Here is a 24,778-nt window from a genome sequence, read left to right as displayed (position 1 = left end):
TTGATTAAAAGTGACAGTAAATATATATACTTAAACTAGTACTGAGGAATCTTCAGCCCTCTGGCAATCTAGATTTGGTGAGTCTTGTGTGAGGACTGGATTAGCTGACCTCGCAGGTTTGGATGTCGAGGGACTTGGCACAAACTCCTCTGGGAGTAAAAGTCTCTTTTAATTCATCTTAAATCCCGCTGACAACTAAACTTGGCACAAATGTGAAAAGCCGACACTTCTAGAGTTTCGCAGCTGAAATGAAGTTGAACCAGGGGTGAAGCACACACAATAGTCAGCGCTCGAGTCAGTGAGAAGAAACTGGCAAAACGACTCTAAAAATCTGAAGCTGAAAGTCTGATGTTTGCTCGTCTACTCGATAAGAAATTAGTTTCTCGCGGTAAATATACCCTGAATTAATTGCAAAGGGGAAACAAAAGCTCTTTGCAAACTTGCAAATGAATTTTGTATTAGTCAATTACTTCACATGGCAACAAATCTTTCCATTTACACAATATCATTTCAGTAATGTTACTGGAGACTAATGATGCTAATTTATGGACTACATTAAGTTATTTAACAGACTAAGGGGACAAAAGGCCTCAAAAATTGATTTGCGTCCCTTATATGTTTGGCAGGGTTTGGAAACAAAGACAAAACCTTGTGTTAAAATGCCTTACAATGTGTCCAAACCAGCTGAAGGCCAGCCACATTTACAAAAACAACACATATACCTGTAATCCTCCAAACTAGTCCATTAGGATGAAAGAAAAGATGATTTTATGTAAAAAAAAAAACAGTTCATGACATTTCTATTAGCAATTTACAGCTAATGGCTCTTTTGCTAATGGGGCCCGGAATATTAGACACACACATTCCTCAAGAGCGATTAAAAACAAACATTCGTGATGCTCAAATGTACATGTGATGAACGTTAAACGGGATTTCCACCATCTCCCCCGCAGGACGGACTCAAAAACGCTTACAGACACATGCATTAATTATTTAGAGCCACGAGACCCAGTCTAAGCCAGATAAATGTGTGTTTGAACTTTCCCTGCGCTCTCCAAGCCATTTAGCAAGAGTAAAGAGCACCATCATCGGAGTTATCATCTACTTTATCTCTCGAATGTGTTATCCGTCTTCCTCTAAACACAATCCTGATCCTCTCTATTGAAGTAGAAAGATGCCCTGATGTTCTGCAGGATGAAGATATTGAGCTTTTAGGTTCGTTTAGATCAGACGTTTCATTTCACGGGTCGTGTCCAAATACATCCTCATCTCTTAAAACAAAAACGATTATACATATCGCAGTAATTTGCAGTAATAGGGCCGAGATAGTGAATGAGCTGCCGCTATCTATCAGATCTGCGAAATCGCTGTCATTGTTTAAGAATTTGTTGAAAGAGCATTTAATGTCGGTAGCCTATAATGGTTAGATATGTTGTCTATTTATTGGTCTCTGTGTGTTCTTGTTTTTATCTTTTTTATAATCTGTATGTAAAGCACTTTGGTTCAACCTTGGTTGTGTTTTAACAGTGCTATATAAATAAATAAACAAGAAACAAGAACAAGATACAGTGACTTGTTTTTTCTCACTGCCAAAAACTGTCAATTTAACTGTATTTCACTGTAAAAATACAGTTAGATCTATCACAGTAATTTACCGTATATAGTACAGAATCTTTCTGTTAACCAATTAACAGTTTTTCACCGTATTATTTTTACAGTCTTTTACCGTTAAAATAAGATCGTTTTTTTACATTTTACAGTGTACGGATCAAAATATTTAAACTGTTCCCTCTAGATCCATGTGAGAACATTATCTGACATTGTAATATTCATCTCTGGCAGCGGCTCTTATATAAAGCCCCATATAAAAAGACTTTATCCCCACAACTGGCCCTTATAAACTTTAAGACCTCTATCTTAAATTGTAATTCGGCGCACTTAAAAGAAACCCACGCATGTGTCGAGAAGGAAACCCTTTGATGCAGTGATTTTTAATTATTTATTTCTATTAAGCAGTCTCCAGTCTCCCTGTATCGCAAAACTATAAAGGCAAATGTCTGGCATTACTTATATCAGAAGTAAAACTAAGTGCTTTACATTTTAGATAAGCTGTGTAATTTATAAACAATCTAATCAATACTCTAACTGATGTCAGGAGCCTAGTGGAAACATGCACACGCATAAAACATGTATAAAACATCATCTAAACAGGGCTCCCCTCGACTAAACATTATCTAGTCGACTAGTAGTCTTTCATTTAAGTGATTAATTGACTAATCGAGTGTTTATATTTATTAGTGGGGTCAGTTAGTCACTAGTGTCATGAAGGACCATGTTTAGGTAGACCGTCCACGTGATGTAAAAGAAACCTTTCAATGGTGGACGGGGTCATCATAGGCACTCTAAATTAGGCCTTGTCCACACGGACACGGGTATTTATATAACCGTGACTTTTTTTAAGCGGGTTTGGCCGTTCGTCCACACGGAAACGCAGTGTCAGCTCACTGAAACCCATCCTTTTTGAAAACCCCTGCCAGGGTGAGTATTTTCAGAAACGCCGGTTGCAGTGTTGTCATGTAGACAGTAAAATCAGGGTTTTTGCCTTGCGACGTCAGAGTGTGCGCCGTTATCCGCTGTGTTTGACGTCAGATTGGGATGCTCGTGACAGCGCTTGATTGCGTGTTTTTGCGTTCTCAAGTTTTCTTTAAACCGAGCATGTGTGGACTAGGCCTTAGTGTGACACATCTTCTATTGGCTCGGACCAGACGGGATAGCCTTCATTACTCATTGCTATCGTCAGGGGAGCACCAAATGTTAGGCCCCGGTCACAGAACCATGGGACTTACAACACCCAACACTGCTTTATTTTCACTATTATTCAACTTTTTATTTTATTTTCACAAGGTTAAATTTACAGTACCAATTGCAATTACATAGCAACATTTTTTAAAACAGACTAATTTTAACTATTTTATTTATTATAAAATAAACAAATAAATTAAATAAGTGAATTATTAACATTAATAATATAAATGTAAATAATCGCTGCATTAAAATGTAGCATTCAAATTTTTTTCAATATTGAGCGGGCAGGAATCCTGATTAGTCGCTACACTCATATGCTCAACAGACTTAACTGTGATTGGCTGCAGTGTTCAACAGACTTCTCTGTGATTGGCTACAGTCCTCAGCGCTGCAAACAGGAACAAGACAAGACTTCTTCACTGAGGTAAAGGGATAAGTAATAAGTTACACAGTTACACTTTTCTCTCGCAAGCCTCACCATTCTTCCTCCCCTCAAAAAAAACTAGTCAGAAGTTGTATGCCCTCCTGCAGCTTTCTTTCCACTCTTTTCTTTTTTGATAACCTGATTTAGGCTTAATTTTTTTGTAGTGCGAGGCCCCTTTCCATGCCACAAGCATTCAACCCCTGGACTTCAACAGAACGTCTCAGGTTACGACTGTAACCTATGTTCCCTGAGAACAGGGAACGAGACAATACGTCAACGACGCTATGGGGAACGCCTCAGGCGTGACAGGTGTCTGAAATCACTATCAAATCACGTCAATCATATTGACCGGCGACAGCCCGTGAATCATTAGCGTGAATGATTAACGTGCGACCTGGAAGTATAAAGGGGCGCCTTGCAAACATGACAAATCACCTTATCGTCTGAAGGGACTGTACGGTAGGCAAGCCCCGCGGCATGGCAGGGAGACGTATTGTCTCGTTCCCTGTTCTCAGGGAACATAGGTTACAGTCGTAACCTGAGACGTTCCCTTTCGAAGGGAACTCAACAATACGTCAACGATGCTATGGGGAACGATATACCAATGCCGCCATGCTAAGGGGAGTGCATGCCAAGTGGCAGTGACAACTGTCAGAACCAGCAACTTCAAATGAAACGCTAGAACCACTCACCCTCAGGTCACACTGGGCTGTCAGTGACAGCATTCCCTACGGTCATAGCCCAAGCTACAGCCTCACAGAAAAACCTTCATAAACATGGTTAAATGAAAGGTCTACCTGGGCCGGCTCCGGGCCTGGAACCTCAGCTTCCAATTAGAAGGGGTCCCTTCTAGGGAATGTGGCTAGGGAACCCAAGGGAACCCCAGCCAGTCACTATTCAGGGGAACGTACTCACCCCGAAATGCCACCAGGACGGCCTGACCTGGCGCCAGTACATAGACACTTAGTCTGGCCAAATCCTGTCTGTCTGAAGACAGAGCCTCTGGACAAATGCCTTAAGTAAGGCATCCAACCCGAGGGACTGCGAAGCTGGCAGTGAACCACTCGGCCCGGATCTCAGAGACGGGATATCCCGGAGAGTATGACTCAGCATAGTGCTTTCCGACCCTTGCTAGCGAGGGGAGTTTCTCTACTCGATCCACGGATCAACCCAGTGTCTGTGTTTCAAAACACTGAGGAGGCCTGTGAAGGCCTAAGGGCTGATCTAACTGGGAGGCCTCACGAGAGGCCTACGACCGTCTGACCAGACTCAGGAAGCCGCATGCTCAAAGAGACCCTCGTGAGGGGAGCACAAGGTCTGCCTGGTAGGCAAACCAGGCTGTAGGCAGAAAAGGTTCCGGGAGGGAACCTTTAGCAGAGAATGAACACTTTAGCGAGCCAGGGCGCAAGCTCGCCTTCAGCAGCTGCCTATTAAGGCTAGCTGAAACTGATAGCAAGAGACCACTAGCTTCATAAACCCAGCACCACTAGGGAGCGTTACAGGGAGGCCCGGAGAGGCCTACTACCTGATCCTTTAGGGAGGCACGTGAGGCCTACTACCTGATAACCACAGTACGTGGGAACTCACCTTCAGGGAGGCCCGGTGAGGCCTGCTACCCTACGACCACAGTATGTGGGGAGCTCACCTTCAGGGAGGCCTGGAGAGGCCTACTACCTGGTAACCACAAACTGTGGGAACTCACCTTCAGGGAGGCCTGGTGAGGCCTACTACCTGACCGTTCTCAATCAAGGAGGCCTGGAGGAGCCTACTACCTGATAACCCCAGTATGTGAGATGCTCACCTTCAGAGAGGCCAAGAGAGGCCTACTACCTGATAACCACAGTACGTGGGAACTCCTCCTTCAGGGAGGCCCGGTGAGGCCTGCTACCTTACAACCACAGTATGTGGGGAGCTCACCTTCAGGGAGGCCTGGTGAGGCCTACTACCTGGTCACCACTATCTGTGGGAACTCACCTTCAGGGAGGCCTGGTGAGGCCTACTACCTGACCGTTCTCATTCAAGGAGGCCTGGAGGAGCCTACTACCTGATAATCACAGCATGTGGGAACTCACCTTCAGGGAGGCCTGGTGAGGCCTACTACCTGACAGCCAAAATATTTGGGAGCCCACATCCAGGGAGGCCCAGAGCGGCCTACTACCTGACAGCCACAATATTTGGGAGCTCACATTCAGGGAGGCCCAGAGAGGCCTACTACCTGATAGCCAACGTAAGTGGGAATTCGCCTTCAGGGCGGCCGGGTGAGGCCTACTACCTGATAACCATCTTAAGTGGGAATTCACCTTCAGGGAGGCCTGAGTGGCCTACTACCTGATAACCACTGGTAGCTTTGAGCCCTGAGTCCGGGTGAAAGTATAAGGTGGCCTGCTAAGGCCAGCCAGCTGGGGACTCGCCTATCAGGGAGGCCTGGTCGGGCCTACTAGCTAATAGCAAGTCATATTCTGCCATAAAGTACACTGTTGGAAACCATACTACACAGCATAATTCACTAATGGGCTTCCAGTAGCGCTATAAGGTATGTCCCACAATGTTGGGACTCACCTCCGAGGAGGCCTGTTTAAGGCCTACTACCCATCAGTGAGTCAACTGCCCGAACCACCAAGGCCAACCACGTAAAGTGAGCTGGCCTACAGTGCCCTCTGGGGGGCTGTCCAATCAAGGAGGCCTGCTGAGGCCTACTACCTAATGGCGCAGCCTTCGTTGGCAGAAAAACTGTTTACACAGCGCCTACAGCATCCTGGTGCCTAATCACATTGCCCATGGCAGTGTACTCCGCAAGAAAGCTAGCACCCTTAAAACAAGGGGAGTACAACATACGCCACTCTGCCTCAACGGAGGCCCCAGTTAGTCAGGGGCCTACCATCTATGCATGGGCGTCAGCTCAGGGCAATGCTCTGGCTTCAGGGGAGCGTACTTCGACCAAAGAAGAAGTGAAGCTTACTTCATACTCGACCCGAGCCATAGTGGTGCGAGGTGGGATAAAACAGAACTGGGAGTGAAGTGCTCAGACCTACCCTGTATCACAGGGGAATACTCACACCTCACCCTGAGGTTACCAGGGTGCGGGCCTGCCAGCGGCTCTAGGGGTGACAGAAATGTATCTGTGCCCAACCTAGGGGAGTGGGGCTTGAATGAAAGCCAACCACCTACAACCTAGCGCTCGAGCAGTAGCTCAGCGAGGTGAGTGAAGCCTAAACTGGCGGCCTAAATCCGTAGGCCAGTTCTGCATGGCAGAGTCGGGCAGGAAACCCAGTCTTCTTCGTGAAGCGAAAGACGGCCTAACCCTGCTCAATAAAGACATATATACCACGGAGGCCTGTTTGAGGCCTACCATGTCCTTACAAACCATCCTCAGCACCACGCTGCATTACTCTAGGCACCCCAGAATGCAGAGAAGGGGGCGGGCCTTGGCCTAACGACTCCCACGGGAGGAGGCTGTTTATACAGGGATGCTAGAAACCAACATTCACACAGTGAAGGGTCAGAGGAAGAAATGCTAAAATTTTTAGCAGAGCGCCTCTATTATCCCTGGCACAGCCTAGGCCAGCTACAGAGGCGGCCCTGGTGAGGGCCAGCCTGCAAGCATAGATCAATCTGAGGGCTCGGAGGAGCCACAGCCTTACTAAAGAATATAGTCTGTATTATTCCATACAAAGGGCTGCAGAATCGCTCAGCCTAATGAAACCCAAACAGAGCTCAAGGGGCGAAATACTCAGGAAGAAGTCAACGGACCCGTGGGCCGGACATAAGATCTATCTGAAGCTCTAGCGTCAGTCATCACTCTAAGTAAAAAATTCTAAGAGAGAGACCAACTACTCTACCCTGAGGTGGCTAACAGCCCGAAGGCTAACATAGTTATCGTTCTGGCCACCTAACGGGGAACTTCAGGGCCCTAATGATCCAGGAAACTTCTCTTACCTTATTACCTTGACATGACCCCATAGCTCTATACAGGGAACGAGGTCTGTAGAGAGATACATCTCGGAATTTTAATTCACAAAAAATTACTCTTAAAAGACCAGTCAGCTCACCTGCGGCGTGCGGAGTGAAGACTCGCCAGATAGTTCTTTATGACCCTGGGGTCCACCACTTTACATGCCTGAAAGAGGCGTTTCTACTAGCCAAGCCTAGGCGGGCCATTGGAACATCGTTCTTATCATAGGCCCAGCCCCAGGCCTGATGTAATGAACGTCTGGGGAGTCAGAAGAGAGGAGAGGGCTGGATTTCTTTTTAATGAAGCCCTCCGGGGAGATTATCCATCAGCGACACTGTGTGCGCTTGTGCTGGATAACCTCCCTCAGATCCCTCTTCTTGCGGGAGTCACGCCTCTTCTGCGCCCTGTTCCTCCATGGAGGGGGCGCACGAGAGGCGACACTGGCTCTCTGGCCCTGTCTACGGTCCTCGGACCGTGAAGGGCCAGGCCCTCCCGCCTGCCTGGGTGTGGAACCGGATCTCAGCGGTATGCAGGATCCTGCAGCAGGTCGGCCTGATATGCCTGCAGCACCGCCATAGTGTGCAGGGAAGCACCAGCCTGAACCGCTGTCGTGTATGCTCTGCCATTCAAACGTGCTGTTGACTTTAGCGGTTTGGATGGCAGGGTTGGAGCTCTCAGTGTCGACGCCTGCCCAGACACGAGATAGTTCGCAAACGACTCGTCAAATGGGCGGCATCGACACATACCCATGCTCTGCGATCCCCTCAACATCAGCGAAATTAACCCGCTGATGTCGGTGAATACGGGCAGAGTATGGGCTCTTCCATGCCCTCTCGATCTCCGTGTGAAGATCAGGAAGGAATGGAAGGCTCACCTGAGCTGGTGTGTATGGCAGGGGAGAAACCGATCGCCAAGCCTACCGCGAGCGGTCTCTCCTCTAGCGCGTCGCCATGGCAGCTACAGCCTGTTGGCGGCGCGCTCCACAACATCCACCAGGTCTGCATACACGGGGCAGGGTGGCTGAGAGGGTTCAGGATCTACCTGATTATAAACCTCCTCAGCCATCTCCTGCTCGTCCTGAAGAGCAGCAACTGCAGGAAACCATTGGTGCCTGCAGTTCGCCCTCGTCAGCCGTCGAATCATTTGAGAGGTTTACAGGACTCTCAAGATGATCGATGAGCTCTATCTGGAAGCCCATGATGCAAGTCGCCGCTCTGCCTCGGCACGAGCGGGACCACGCGGACCAGACGTTGAACCCCCTTCACTCGAGAAGAGGGCCAGACGAGAGCGGAGCGTTTTAAGAGAAAAACGCTCACAGTTCACACAGAGGATTCCCTCGAGAACCTCTCATGCGCGCTCTTCTCCCAGGCAGGAAAAAACACACTCGTGTGCTGTACATTTCATTTTCTTACCGTTTCATTGAGTAGCGTTTTCAAACAGACAGTCCCTGAAGACGATGAGATGATTTGTCATGTTTGCAAGGCGCCCCTTTATACTTCCAGGTCGCACGTTAATCATTCACGCTAATGATTCACGGGCTGTCGCCGGTCAATATGATTGACGTGATTTGATAGTGATTTCAGACACCTGTCACGCCTGAGGCGTTCCCCATAGCGTCGTTGACGTATTGTTGAGTTCCCTTCGAAAGGGAACAGTCTACAAGACCAAACCATTTGTGCTTTTGATAGGGGGATCGCTAAAACGGGAGGGCACATGCTGCTAGGCAAATAATTTCTCAATTTTACCGATGGAAAATTAAGTCTTGTTCATTTTTATTCCTACCGATTCCATATTATTATAACTATGTGATTTTGTCATTTTAAAATTATGGTTTCTCAATGTATCTCTGTGGGCCCCCTGTTACTCAGTTCCACTATTACCCCCGTCCGACGCCACTGGGTCTCGTGCATCAAACATGTCGCATGTCGGTTTATGGGTTGTTCCTCCTCGGACCACTTTTGGTAAATTCTCCCCATTGGTAGTGGGAGTGACACACAAATGTCTTGCCCTTTCAGAGATACTCTGACCCATTTGCCTTGCCAATACAATTTGGCCCTTGTCAAAGTCCCTCAGATCTTTATTCCTGCCCATTTCTCCTGCATTGAACTAGGGGTGGATCGCAGTTGATCCATGATCCGTACAGGCCCCATCGTGTGATTCACGGGTTAACTGCTAAATTTAACCATCATAGAGTTAAAGTTTATAATTTGGACGTGTTTTGTCTTGCCAATTTACACATTCAATCAATTTTAAACGCAGAAGAGGGACGCAGAGAAAGAGAGAGAGAGAGAGAGAGGACTTGTTTCAGATAGCACTCGAACACCGAATTGATTTCTCTTTCGCGTTTCCTTGCCCTTGAACGGACACATTAACAAAATTATGGCAAAATACCCGTCTAAATGCCCGTCTCATCAAATATTCTCTCGTTTATGTCATAAGTGAACAGTTGAGAAAGAAACCGGATGTTTGTCAGTTTTTTCGGTCCGTGCAGTCGGTCTTAAAGTGACAGCACACACCTAATATTCCTATTGTTGTCTGTGTTATTAATATTATTAAACAACAAAATACAGCTATAACAAAGATGAAACTATATTTAATTTCTACAGTGAACAAATCGTGTTATTTTACATTTAGGCTTAATTATTAATTTCTGTACCTGAATAATACTGTTAGACTTTGTAACTTTGTTATTTAGTATTAATTTCTGCTTGTGTAATTTGTGTATTTGTTCTTATTTTATTACTGTCTGTTCACTTCTTTTAAATAATGTGTGAACTTTATCAGTTAGGCAAATAGTTTTTGATATAGTAGCTATCGAAGAACAAGGGAGCTTTAAGTAAATAAATGAAAAGCTAGTGATCTGACGTTCGGCACAGAGGCTTCGAAGCTTTTATCAAAAAAAACGAAACATCTCACATGAACCACTGTACCGGAGCTTGATTCGTCTTGCCATAACGATGTGATCAGTGACGTCCGAAGCTTCGTTTCGACACACAACCACGTGACTGCTTCATATTCTTCTGCTTCATAAATAGCGCAAACCCTTTGCGCAGGTTTCGAGTGTCGTGCGCTTCGGTATAGTGAACTGAGACCGACTGAGACTGAAACAGAGAGTGAGCTCTTTTGAACCAGCCAAGAAAAGAGGCATTTTCATAATAAACAATGTTAAATAATTGGCCTACATTATGTATATGAAGAAAAAAAGTACTCAAGTTAATACATGTGACCTCCTTCTGTAGGTTGAGTGCCTAATGTGTTCTCTACAGCTTTCTTATAATAATATAACCAAGGTATAAAACTTCTGATCAGTCAGTCAGTCAGTCAGTCATTTGTTTGTCAATTTCTGTATTTAATGAGGTACCTTAAATAGTGCATAGTTATGTAATACTTATTCAGTTATATTTTAAATACTTGACTGTATTGCAGGGATCAGAAAACAAATGATTGATGTCGATACTCAAAAATGTGTCTATCCGCATCTGTGAGAGAATATTCTCAAAGACAGGGGAGGTAGTAAATAAAAAAAGAAATAGACAGCCCTCACACTGTTGAACAAGTCCTGTTCCTTAATAAAAATCTTTATTTCTTCAATTACCCAACTCCCCAGTTCACAAGCGCTTTCACAGCACTTCACCATTCCACAATAGTTTTCTTTTATTTTGATTATATGAGCCTAACCTATGAACTCATAGGTTTAGGACTATACGGCTAAAGTTTTAAGGCTGCATTTGTTGAACCTAAAGCAGAGTTAATTTTTCCTATGTATTAATTCTTTCATAAATTAATAGACTCATTTGTTCATACGTTGTGTAAACATCAACACTAACACTGAAGGTTTTTATTGCTTTGTGGTTTTCATAGCACAACGTGATTTATTACATAAAACAATAAAAAAAATGGGAAAGGTAGCTTTTCAACCTTTTGACCACAAGATGTCGTTAGTGTGCACCGTGTTGAAAAGCTTCGAGTAATGAACCAATTTACGACACACTTGAGGGGAAAGCCTCACAAAGCTTCATTTCACCATCACTATGAAAAGCAAAGTTGTTTGCAAAGTCTGTCGGACAGACTTCTGAGGCAACATAATGGTTTTACGATCTAGGCTACAGCAAAATAGACAAGCTTTGGTGATAACTAAGTGAAGATTTAATAGTAATTTCTCACTAGAAATGACAAATGTTGGTCAAAACCGTACATTTACACACAAACTGACCAGCAACTGCAACTTTTAGACGCCATTGTTGTTGTTTTAGCTCAACTGTCACAGAATGGAAAGCACAGGATTGTGGGATATCAAAGGCAGTGAAGGATACATCTATGCTGTCTTCAAAAATCAATCAGATGAAGGTTCACAGACATGAAGAAAAGCAAAAATTGGATTCGGACGTGCATTGATGTCTGTAAGGATGTGGTTGAATCATACGAGGAAGCAGGATCCACAAGCAGAACACTTTATTAACTAAACTCAAAACTGGACAAACTCAGGCTAGGAGAAACAGGACACGGGAATCAAACAACCAACATACAATTACAAGAACTCACAAAGACTGAACTAGACACAGGGCTTAAAGGGGAATTCGGCAATTATTTCAACTTAATAAAACTGTTTAGAAATCATTTGGATGTTTAATAACCTGTTCTGGTGAGAATGGTGACTTTCCCCGCTCCCCCCAGCGTTCCCAGGCGGAAAACCAACCTTGCAACATGAGGATTAATGTCCCACTAAGTTGGAAATAGGAAGTCTCGTGAGAACGAGAACGAGCGAGAAACACGAACTGCTTTACGGCAATTCGACATAAACACACACGCCGCCCTCAGTCTGTATGATGTTTTACTCACCTCGGTAGACACACTCCACACGATAAAGTTGGCCGGCTCCGATAATAACAAATGCACATGAGCAGCGGTAGAAAGGGGGAGGAGGGGCCGCAAGTGAGTTTTTTTACGACAGTGTTGTGAAATATACGCTTCACAGCTGTAGGGGACGCTCGTTGAGAAAACATGCGACAACAAAAGTGAAAATCAGCGAAGAAATAGCTAGAGTTGCCGAGTGCCCCTTTAAATACACAGGCAAACAAGCTAAACAAGATAACAAGGGGGTGTGGTTAATCAGAAACACCTGGGAAAACTATAAACAAGAAGGGCAACTAATAAACTCCAAAGGCACCGTTTTAAAGTCCCCCTGCGGTGAAAATCCAGTTTTTGATGTTGTTTATATGTCTATGTGGTGTTTTTAATATGCTTTAAGACAAACCATGTGTAAATTCATAAGTCGACAGCATTGCTGAGTATTTTCTGCTTAAAACTGCAGTGAACCAAAGACAGTCTCAAAAACACGGTTTGAAATCGCTGGTGTTTCTGACGTCACAAACTACCTTGTAACCAATCAGATCAACGTGTGATCGTCAACGAGTGGATTCTCTGAGTGAGTGAGTGAGTGGAGGCGGGGCTCATTTGCATATTCATAGAACCGCGTATAATAAATGAGGCAAGGGTGTCGAGTTACTCCTCGAGTCTGGCTCATCAGTATATGTGTATAATGTATTTATACATTACACATTCAGTTTTTAATTACACTGAAATATATATAATTTATGCTATATATATATATATATATATACATACATACATACAATATATATCATATATATGCGTCTAACGGCAGTAGGCGGCACACTAGGTTTTGAAACAGAGTCATAGAGACAATATGATGCACAATATGAGAATTAATCGTGGTGCACCATGTGCACCATATTTTTAGCTATTAGCCTTTCCATTGTCCACTTTTGACTGTATTTCTTTCTTATAACCATGTCAAATCAATGGATGAGAATGAGATTTTGGTCTACATCAATAAAAATGTCAGCAGAGCCCTTATATGACCCTGAAACAGGAATGTGTTGGTGTTAAACTGTTCTGACTTCATCAACAAACCATTCAAACGTTATTGGAATTGTGCTGGACTGTAAAATAAATGCCCCCATTTAGAGCAAAATGAGATTTCTTTTTTTTTTTAAATCTATTTTTCACTTGAGCACAGGCTTGCTGATGGCTTTACTTGGTGGAGAAGAAAATAACAGTTGCCAATCTGTTTACAGAAGTTGTGCTATGAAATGTTTTTGCATACTGCAGTGTAGTGCACTACTGTAATTCTGCTGTACCTGAGCTGCAATTTAAGCATTTGGAGAGTGGGATGAGGCCATTATTTTAAATTAGATTCCCTTTTTTATTCCCGAATTTAGTTGCGGTTTGGTCATGTAAAAGTTCAAAAGGCAAGACAGATGGATAATAGCTGAAGAGAATTTTGCAATGCTCTTCAGCTACTTTGCAAAAGTGATGCATTTTCATCTGCTACCATCAAACAGACTAAACATAAGCAAATAAAAATATTGGAAAGTTGTTTACTTTTAATTTAGTTCAGAGAATCATGACTTTGGCTCCAATGCGCTACTGCTCTCTGCTGGATAAACATTACACTGCATACCTCTAAAATGTCATTTTTTGGTTTAAAATGACAAACCCCACAAAAAAGAAAGTTATTTTAAAAATGTTGAATATCAAAACACAATATAAAAGCATGTTTCATTATTTTTAAGAAATGCTGTTGACAATTAGTAGTGCCGCTTTATAGTTGTGAAACGTGTCCAGTCTGTTGTTAATGTGATAAACTACACCTGTTGTAATTGAAAATTGACTATTGTAACCAGTATTTGTGTATGCCATGTATTTTTGCCACTTATATTCCCAATGAAATACAGTTGTATGCAGTAGTAACATTTCAGTCCATCTCTAACTTTTGTTTAATAAGCAAAGTCTTGATAAAAAAAAAGTTCTTATAATGAAATTACATTTTATCTTTAATCAAAACATATTAATGTTTTTAAGTAACCATATTGGAATTCATATTATATATTGAAATCACTTTACCTTAAACACTGGAATCCATCAAAACTGAAAATTGAAAATATTGCAAATATTCCTCTATTTCACACTCACCCGAGCAGAAATGAGATGCTCCGTCACGCCAACAGCACATAAAAAGCAATTTCAAAACAAACACACGTCCGCCTGGATAAAATAATGGTTTCACTCAGGAGGCTTTACTGAAACAATCATGAATCAGAGACGCTTTCAGGACAACAAGTCAAAAATCCTCGGTGTCACTGCCACTGCTACACCCCCCCCCCCCCCCCCCCCCCATCCCCATATTGCATCACAGTCATTTCTATTGTAGTGTCTTTAAATGATCCTGCTCAACTTATTGTGCAGTAATTAGAATCATTAACAATAATGGAATTACAGAAAAACTTAATTGCCATAAAAATAAGGTCTAATTAATTTATGCAAGATTCTTAAAAATATGCTTGATTTCTTTGCAAAATATTCTTTTTTTATTATGCATAATTTCTGGGTTGTAATGTGACCTGTACATGTGGACTAAATTATATTTATTATATTTGGAAATAAATTATATTTGGGAATGAATTCTATTTAAATAACATATATGTCATGTTGTCAAGATGTTAGAAAGGCTGGATTGCCCACAAAAGGCTTTCAAACGCGAACGCTCAACATGCCTGACAGCCGAAAGTGCCTCGAACTCCTCTGATTGGCTGAACAATAACGTCAGAGCGTCAGGTTGTTCTGTGAGCTTTACAGAGTCTCGTTCTGTCACAGACGGGTGTGATTTCTCAGGACACATATTTCACTGATTCCTGTCAGGCAGTATAGGGACATTTTCTGCAAGCTGATCCATAAAAAACTCCCTTTGCGCACTTTCATGTTGGAGTTGTTTGGGGGGGGCATTATCTCATAAAATCAAGTAACAGTGACAGCAGTGACAGATTCATTCCTCCCGAGAGACAACAGAGCAAAGTAAGAAGCTTTCATTTCTCTTTCCAAAGAGCCACATTACCGTCAACGCCTGCTTTTATCCTGTAGAGGAGAGAAACAAGCTCTTGTCTTGAGCTCTGCCGTGTCTCTTGTAGTTCAAGCGTTTGTCGCCGCTCAATCAAAGCTTGTTCACCAGTCACTATTAAATTGAAAATGACTTTTAGGTTACAATTGATTTTTTGTGAACTGAATTTGAATTTAAGTGGCCAAACAGGATTCAGAAGTATAAGTGCAGATTAGAATTTAAGGAAGTAGAATTAAAATGGAATTCATTTAAATAAATTTATAACTTCTTTAAGTGCACTATAATTTTAAATAACACTTTTTTCAATAATAACTTAATTTTATACTATAATTTACCCTTAAACTTGCTATTGAATACACAACCACCTATAGGCTACTTCCTATTTAAAAATAATTAGCCTATATCAAGGTATATATCTTACATTTTGTTACTAAACAAATAATGAGATTATTATTTTGAACTAATTAAGTGCATTTATTCCTTGATATTCAGAATATATTAAATAACTGATTATATTTAGTTTACTTTGGTAAATCTCTTTTTTCTTAAGTTTAAATCTCAAGTTTAATACCGTCAAAAAGTGCATTTTAATGAGGTTTTCAGCTAAATTTATAATATAAATATAAAAAATGAGAAACAAATTTTAATTGACTCAAGTATCTATCTATATATATATATATATATATATATATATTCATTTATTTAATTCATTAAAATTGTATCTATTCAATTTAAAATAATTAAATATAATATAATATATATATATATATTCATTTAAATATATTCAGTAATTTTATATATATATAAATTAATTAATATATATATCAATAATATTTATAATTTCATGTATTGTATGCATATGTATATATATATATCTTTAAATTGTGATTAATGACTAATATGCCTAATGACTGAACCTGCAAACAAGAGGAATCAGACACTGACAGTGTAAGAGCGCCACCTTGTGTTCCAATCGCATAATAAAACCATTTCTATTTGATCCCTATCCACCTTTTTCCTACATCTAATGATGTTTTGCGTGAATTATATGGGAGTAACTTTGGTTAAACTGTAAACAATCAGTGAAAGGTGATGCAATAATCAGCATTTTCAAAAACTGGGTATGAGATGACATTATTCTTCTCACCCTTCAACCATCGAACATTAAAAGGACATTTGTAAAGGAAAAGTGTAAAAGCATTAACAAATTACTACAACAATAGACCATGAATAACCCCAAAATCTAGATTATTTACTATGTCTGTATTGCCTTTATCAAAAATGTTCATTGAGTGATAATATTTCAAAGTAACAATAAATATTGTATTTACCTGCTTCTGAAATATTCCAGTAAACACTGCAAATATGGATTGGAAGTGAAAAGGGGAGACAATTGCTTTTTAAAGAATGCGTGTGAAAACAAACCTGGAAAGAGACGTGAGGATTTGAGAGATTTTTAGTGCATTCCAGTGAATTATTCAAGGGATATTTTGAAAATTAAATTGGGAGAACATACAACAAACAAACCGCATATGTTGTCTGTTTCATATAGTTTACAGTTTTGTGCATTACGCATAATTATTCTGTGCTGCTTTTTGTGCTTTTGGATTATTTTACTAAAACGTACCATGATATTAGAATGGGTCATTGTTTTTGATAACTAAAACTAAAACGATTAAAAATCGGTAATTGAGTAAAGATTTTTTTTATCTGAATTTATAATGAACACTGAAATTATAAAAACATTTATATTTAAAAATTTCTGGACATATACCATGATAATGATATTTATTTTTTGATATCAACAATATATTTTGATGAACAGCACTTAAAGTCCCCCTGTGGTGAAAATAAAGCTTTTAAATGTTGTTTATATGTGTATGTGGTGTTTTTAATATGCTTTAAGACAAACCATGTGTAAATTCATAAGTCGACAGCATTGCTGAGTATTTTCTCCTTAAAACTGCAGTGAACCAAAGAAAGTCACAAAAACACGGTTTGAAATCGCTGGTGTTTCTGACGTCACAAACTACCTTTTAACCAATCAGATCAACATGTGATCGTCAAGAGTGGATCTCTGAGTGAGTGAGTGGAGGCGGGGCTCTTTTGCATATTCATAGCACCGTGCATTCTTAATGAGGCAAGGGTGTCGAGTTACACTCAAGGTATTAGGCATGCAGATTTTTTTTCCAAGGAAAAAACTTTTAAATATGTCATTTTGGTGATCAAGTATGAGTTTTAAGGGATAAAATTATTGACTACAGGGGGACTTTAATGAACAAAGGTATCTTTTATAAAATTGCTTTTGCCATTGTTTTATAAAAATCAAAAAAGCCACTCAGAGCTCCGATAAAATGACTGTAATGCACAGCCTCGAGTGCTTGTAATCTCCACAGTGATTCTCATTAAGTATTACTTGTGTTTCCAGACTCACTGACTCCAGCGCAGGTAAATGCATCTGTGCCACTGCAAACTAACAAAAACCATTCAAGATGATTGTAATACTCATTAACGTACTCTTTATGGCTTTGTTCAGTCATTACACAAAGTAAACATTTAAACATTTTCTACACCGTTAAGCCATTGCATTGTGAAAGACAGGCATTTTCCTTTGTCCGTAGGGTCTGGAACAATCTCAAACGAGCATATTACCCGCAAAACGCCTCAGGATACTCTCTTAATACAGGTCTCTTTGTACATGACTGAACACATAAGCCCCATGAAATCCGCTCTCTGGTATTTTTAATAGAAACATGGGCGTTCTTATTTTGGCAGAGGTTTATGGCTGGGGTTGAGGACGCATGTTAAAATAAATATCAAGCTTCTCCTCACGTGGCTTTCTTTGAGAGAAATAAAAGATGATATCCATTAATTCCTTCCTGCTTTGTTCGTCATTTCCATGCATGTGCTAATAAAGTTTACAGAAGTTGTGTGTAGGTCTGTCCTCTTCTCACCCAGCCGCAAATCTAAAACCTTCCTCACCAAGGCGTGTCTAATAAAAGCCAGTGCTGTAATACATCCCATAGTTTCCAATTATCAATGAGTCAATGAGGGAGGTGAACAGGCTTTTGAGTTTGAGTTCAACCGTCACCGTACAAGGAACCATAGACATCATATAGAGACTATATGCCCTATTGGCTGCTGTGGCGCAAGAAATGCGGCCGCCATCTTAAACCGGTCATACTCCTATTTGCGTTGCATAGCAGCAGTAGATGCCAGAGCACTGTGCAGCATATTCCTGCGCAAATCGGCGGACCATCACTCTGGGATTACTTTTCACAAGTAAGATTTAACATTACCGTACTATTGGTTGTATTTTGTGAACAAAATATTCAATGTGTCCTGTATCGTAGCTACGTGTATGACCTTTGCAGCAAAAAAAAAACAGCGCGGAAATCAGTTCAGTATTCAGTGAGATATGATTAATTAAATGCGCTGGTAGCTCATTGCACCTGCCAAACAGATTACACTGAGCAGAGCGGGTGACCGGTTTAAGATGGCGGCCCCACGGCTCGTCCGCGCCAATAGGCAGTAGCGGTCGATAGGGCGTCTATCTATATGATGTCTATGCAAGGAACTGTATGGAAATGTAACTCACCATCAGGATCCAAACACGTGTGACTTTCTTTCCGCAGTGAAACATAGGAAGGAGATGTTTTGCAGAATGTCGATCTGCTCTTTTATTCTTTCAAATGCATTGGGGTCGTCTGTCAAGCTCCTAAAAGGACAAAAAAACATCATAAAATTCTCATAAATGCGGTCTATACAATTCAAGCACATGATAATTCTGTGTGAGAAAAAGACTGAAATGTAAACTGTTAATTATTTTACTCTGCAAAGTGAGTTATTAACATTTTTAATTTCCATCAAATTAATTTAAAACAGGTTAAATTCAATTCAATTAATTTATATGTATAGCGCTTTTCTCAATACACATCGCTTCAAAGCAGCTTTACAGAAAATGCATGAGTCCACATTACAACTTAGAGTGATCTATTATCAGAGGTAAATGTTATTTATGTTAGTTAATCATTTCAAAAATTTACATATACAAAATCACAGTTAGCTAAAAATGTATAAATGTAAACAATACAATAATTAAAGGTAGAAACCATGATCTCATTGAAGTAATGAATACTTGGTGTATGAATATATATATATATATCAGTGGCGGTTGCTGGTCTTTTAAACAGTGGAAGCTCATTTTCGGCTTACATCATAAAAAAAATTCATTTCTTTATATATATACAGTGCCTAGCATAAGTGAACACACCCATGCTAAAGTTGACTAAAAAAAGGAATAAAAAAATCCTCTTTTGGAAATTGATCTTAATGCCTTAATTTAAAAAATGAGGAAAAAAACAACCTTTAAGGACACCCATCTTTGTGAATGAATAATGTATCATAAATAATTAAATGTGCTTCCTTAAAATACAGGTTGCGTACGCCAGGACACCCCTATGTTAAATTCCCATAGAGTCAGGCAGATTTTTATTTTTAAAGGCCAGTTATTTCATGGATCCGGGATAATATGCATCCTGATAAAGTTCCCTTGGCGTTTGGGATTAAAATATCCCACATCATCACATTCCCTTCACCATACCTACGGCATGGGGTACCTTCCATAAACATCTGACATGTTCCAAAGAGGAAGTAGACCGGTACCAGCACAACACCCTGAGTGACCCTGAAAGGGAGCAAGAGCGTAGTGTGGTGTATAGGGCACAGTAGCAGACCAGTGGAGGCACGCGGAGGGGTCTGGATACCGAAGGAGGAAAACTCAACCAAACTGGAGCAGTTCAGATCCATCTCGCTTCTCAGCGTGGAGGGGATGGTCTTCGCCAGTGTCCTAGCCCGACGGATGACTCAAGAATGGTTACACCGACACCTCTGTGCAAAAAGGTGGCATTCCAGGAGTGCCGGGTTGCCTAACACACTGGGTTTGTCCTCGTGGAGAGGAGACCTAGTGGTGCTTTGGCTTGACCTTGCCAATGCATACGGCTCAGTTGCAGTTGTCGGTCCTAGGCTCCCTGTACCCTTGAGATACTTGTCCTCTGTACATGAGTTTAAATTCAAGTTAAAGTTGTATCTTTTTGACCGGGCATTTCACTAAATCTCAATTATGGTTTTATTACATTATGTTTTAATGGTATTTTGCTCTTCCTTTTATGTTTCCTGGACTCTTGCCTTGTAAAGCACAGTGGTCAACTTCTGTTGTGTTTATTTGTGCTATATAAATAAATGAAATGAAATGAAATGAAATTACCCAAAAGCTCGTTGAGACAACCCTGGATCACCACCACCACATGCCTAGTAAGGTAAAGGACCTCATCCTGAACTACTACAGGAACTTCAGGCTTAGAGACACTTCGGTGAACTTAACATCAGGGGCCGGTTTCACAAAGCTGTTTTAGACCGGTCTATAGTGTTAGACTAGAAGTCTAAAATTTGCTCATAGACTAGTCTAATGCAAGTTAGACTGTTTCACAAAAATAAAGACTTTTAGACCAAAAAATTTAGACACTTTTCCCAGGCTAACTCAGGTCTAAGACTCTGTTACCTTGGCAACCAGCAGTAACAATCAGTTACATTACAAACCATAGACTGTAAAAAAAGATGGACGACGGCCCTTCGCTCTCTTTCATTGGCGAGAAGTGAAGCCGCGATTATCCCGATATGGCGCTGACATCTTGGGACTTGAGTCTGCACAGTTGCGATTTCGGGACGAGACATGCGCTGTAGTGAGCAGGAAGCTAAAGCCGTGAAATCAACGTCCCGCCCTCACTCTCGCTGAATCAATCGCAAGCACACGTCTCTGCTGCAGAACATCCCATTATGTCGGTGGGAAATAATTAATTAGAAATTTAGATATTAAATTTAAAGCTCCAATCTCATCAGTCCTCCAAAGATCCCGAAAAAAAGTTTGTTGTTGCTTCAGGGACTACTTCGCTCAGAGAACCTGTCAATCACAGCTGTCAATCATGACGCCACAGCGCCGTTTTTAAAGCATTAAATAACTAACTAAAAACAAACTTATTTTAAAAACAAACACTTGAAATTACATCAAAAAACATACGTGAAGTGTAATTTAATTGTTTAGTTGGTCTCACGTCCCATTGAATAACATGGGGAGGCGGGGTTTATGAGCTATACTAGGACCGGCCTCCGGGGGGCGATCGAGACGCTTTTGCTTCACTTTTCAGGGCTGTGCGGCACGCCTGTTACAAAAAGCCAAAAGAAAAGGGAAAATGCCCATAATTTGTGGTTTGCTGACGGCGTTATGGAGAGAGATATGAGAAGGGAAAGGGTTTTTAGGGACCGCAGTAACCTACTGGAAATATATAATAATCTGGACTTTTCTTTTCTGTACGTCTTTAACGCTCCGCTCAACGGTCGGATTAACGCTGTTAATTGTCGTATCTTTTTCCAAATTAAACATTTCTTCTTTTTACTACATTCTCCGCTAAATTTCCCAAGTAAAATGTCCTTGAACTGTTATACTCCTCCAACAAACACGTTTTCCGCTGGGGTAAACTGCACTTGAATGCGCTTACTCGATCCGCCATGTTTTTGTTTTGAAAAGTGTCTTATTTTTCCCAGAATGCATTGCAGTGTAGTCCTACTCAAGATAGTCAGAGTCTTAAGTGCTTTGTGCAACGGTCTGATTTAGATGTCTATCTGATTTCTGACTATCTACTATATCTAAGCCATAATCAAAGTCTATCTTTGTGAAACCGGCCCCAGAATGGCACCTGAGGCCGGTTGCATTTACATAGCCATTATGTTAAAACACTGTCTTAAGTTCAAGTATGACCCACAAGCAGTTGGTCAGGGGCAGTCAGTCTTAATTTTCCGTATCAAATTATAGGCTAATCTACATTTATGTAACTGATTTAAAAAAGATATGAACAGTCTTAAAGAAAATAAATTGATGTCTAACTTGTAAGACTAGTCTGAGAGGTTTATGCAACTGGCCCCTGCTTGAAAAAAACATCGTTAAAATAATACAAGTGACTACAGTGGCTCAATCTTAAGTTTATCAAGTGATAAGAATACTTTTTGTGTGCAAAAAAACAAACACAAATAACGATAATTTCATTTCAACTATTCATTTCCTTCTCTGTCAGTTCACGAGTCAGTTCACGTAGTGTAATAGCGTAGTGTTTCTGTGTTGTACGTCACACGTAGGCTCACTATTGGCCGACGCTGGTCATGTGTGTGATGCGTGTGACGTACAACACAGAAACATATTTTAACGATGTCTTTAACAACTTTTCGGGGGAACACGTTTCAATCCCATAGAAGCCTATGGAGGAGTGATCCAGCTCTCAGATTTAATCAAAAATATCTTAATTTGTGTTCCGAAGATGAACGAAGGTCTTACGGGGTTGAACAACAACATGAGCGAGAGTAAATACTGACAGAATTATCATTTTTGGGTGAACTATCCCTTTAAACAGCCCAAAAGCCCTGGGGGAGGGCCACCACCGCTGGCGGCATGATCAGTGCTAAAGGCTATTGCAGAGTCCATCTCCAAAGCCATGGCCAACAATAAGCAATATCACCTTTGTCAAGGCCGGTGAGCAGCCGCATTCAGAGCCCAAGCCGGTAGCTGGGCTGTTCACCTCGGCTTCAGATTGGGAGTTTCAAGTCGATCTGGGGAGGCAGCTCAAGTTCCCAGTCCACATCGTTTGCAACTGCAAACGGTCCAAGTATCAGGAGCTGGTGGAGGAGTGCAGAAGGGCGGGCTAGAAGGCTCGCTGTTGGGTGTAGAGGCTTTGCTGGTCGGTCACTGTGTAAGGTCAACACGCTGCTTGGCATTACTGGGGCTGCGAAGAGGAGGCTGAAGGAGGCCGCGATGGAGGCTGAAGAAAGAGCTGTGGCATAAGAGGAGCGATCTGTGGGCCAGTGCTGCTGGGACACAAGCCAGGGTCTGATCAGCTCTGGCTGGGTCACCTGGAGGGTGTATGATGTTGAAAGACCCGAAACACCCTATGACCTCAGGAACATCACTAAAGATGTGTCCCAGCGCATCCTAGGATGTATATTTGACATATATATGTATATATATATATATATATACATATACACTGCCGTTCAAAAGTTTGGGGTCGGTACGATTTTTAATGTTTTTAAAAGAAGTCTCTTCTGCTCACCAAGGCTGCATTTATTTGATTAAAAATACAAAACAATCCCAGAAATATTGTGAAATATTATATCAATGTATAACAGCTGTTTTCTATGTGAATATATAGTAAAGTGTAATTTATTCCTGTGATCAAAGCTGAATTTTCAGCATCATTACTCCAGTCTTCAAAGTCACATGATCCTTCATAACTCAGTATAATATGATGATTTGTTGCTCAATTTGATGCTTTGATTATCAATGTTGAAAACAGTTGTGTACCATTTTTTTAGCATTCTTTGATGAACAGAAAGATAAAAACAACAGCATTTATTTGATGTCTTTACTGTCACTTTTGATCAATTTAATTCCTCCTTGATGAATAAAAGTATTGATTTATTTTATTTATTTCAAATAAATGCTGTTGTTTTTAACTTTCTGTTCATCAAAGAATCCTAAAAAATGGTACACAACTGAAGACTGGAGTAATGATGCTGAAAATTCAGCTTTGATCACAGGAATAAATTACACTTTACTATATATTCACATAGAAAACAGCTGTTTTACATTGATATAATATTTCACAATATTACTGGGTTTGTTTTGTATTTTTAATCAAATAAATGCAGCCTTGGTGAGCAGAAGAGATTTCTTTTAAAAACATTAAAAATCTTACCGACCCCAAACTTTTGACTTTTGAACAGCCGTGTATATAATTAAATGAATATATTACAAATAAATTAATTATATTTTACAAATTTTAAATGAATGAATAAATATATATTTTAATTTTAATGATGTGTTTGTGTGTGTGTGTGTGTGTGTGTGTGTGTGTGTGTGTGTGTGTGTGTGTGTGTGTGTGTGTGTGTGTGTGTGTGTGTGTGTGTGTAGTCAGGTAAATGAAGAAGATTAATTCAAATAGACTTAATTCATTCCAGCTTTTTTAAGGCATGAAGAATTTTTTTCAAGGAAATATCTTTTAATTATGTCATTTTGATGATCAAATATGAGTTTTAAGGGATAAAATGATTGACTACAGGGGGACTTTAAAAATACAAGGGTGAAGGCGCAGCTACTTTAATGTATACTAAGAGTAGGATATATAAACAAACGCTCTGATGTATTAATTGAACAATGGTTCAGTTAGGTTTGTCTTATTGTGTGATTGTACAGCAAATTGGTCAACATTACGTTGTTTTAATTGTGCTTTATAAATAAAATAAACAAACAATGTACCCGGAAATGGTGGCACACAGAAATCTGTTTTTGGGGTGTAAATGAGCAGCTGGATGGGTTAGTCAAGTCAAGTCAAGATTTATTTATAGAGCACAAGTTAAACGCAACTGTAGTTGATCCAAAGTGCTTTACAATACAATAAAATAAATTAATAACAATAAAATAAAGAGAAAAGGAGTAAAAATTAAAATAAATAAAAAAACAGAAATAGAGATAAAGATCAAGTATCGAAATCATTCAATGCATATACATACATAGCGTTGAACACCAACTCATTTAAAATACACGCACAACATCACTCGAACGCAAGAGAGTAAA

At 40.6% G+C, this 24,778-nt stretch overlaps 1 long non-coding RNA gene across 1 annotated transcript in view; it reads right to left on the bottom strand.

Moving 5' to 3' along the window:
* LOC143738042 (uncharacterized) overlaps nucleotides 1-24,778 on the bottom strand; it is a 29,948-nt gene that overhangs the window by 3,948 nt on the left and 1,222 nt on the right. Inside the window, exon 2 of the long non-coding RNA XR_013203820.1 lies at nucleotides 18,698-18,817. This is a non-coding gene — a long non-coding RNA (uncharacterized LOC143738042). The remainder of the gene's footprint in view (nucleotides 1-18,697; nucleotides 18,818-24,778) is intronic.

The sequence above is a fragment of the Siphateles boraxobius genome, unplaced genomic scaffold (assembly GCF_051911475.1).
Source record: "Siphateles boraxobius isolate OS27281-9 unplaced genomic scaffold, OSU_SipBor_1 137, whole genome shotgun sequence".
In the NCBI taxonomy this organism is placed as follows: domain Eukaryota; kingdom Metazoa; phylum Chordata; class Actinopteri; order Cypriniformes; family Leuciscidae; genus Siphateles; species Siphateles boraxobius.
Note: the sequence above shows the minus strand (reverse complement) of the source record. Positions and strands in the feature narration are given on the sequence as shown.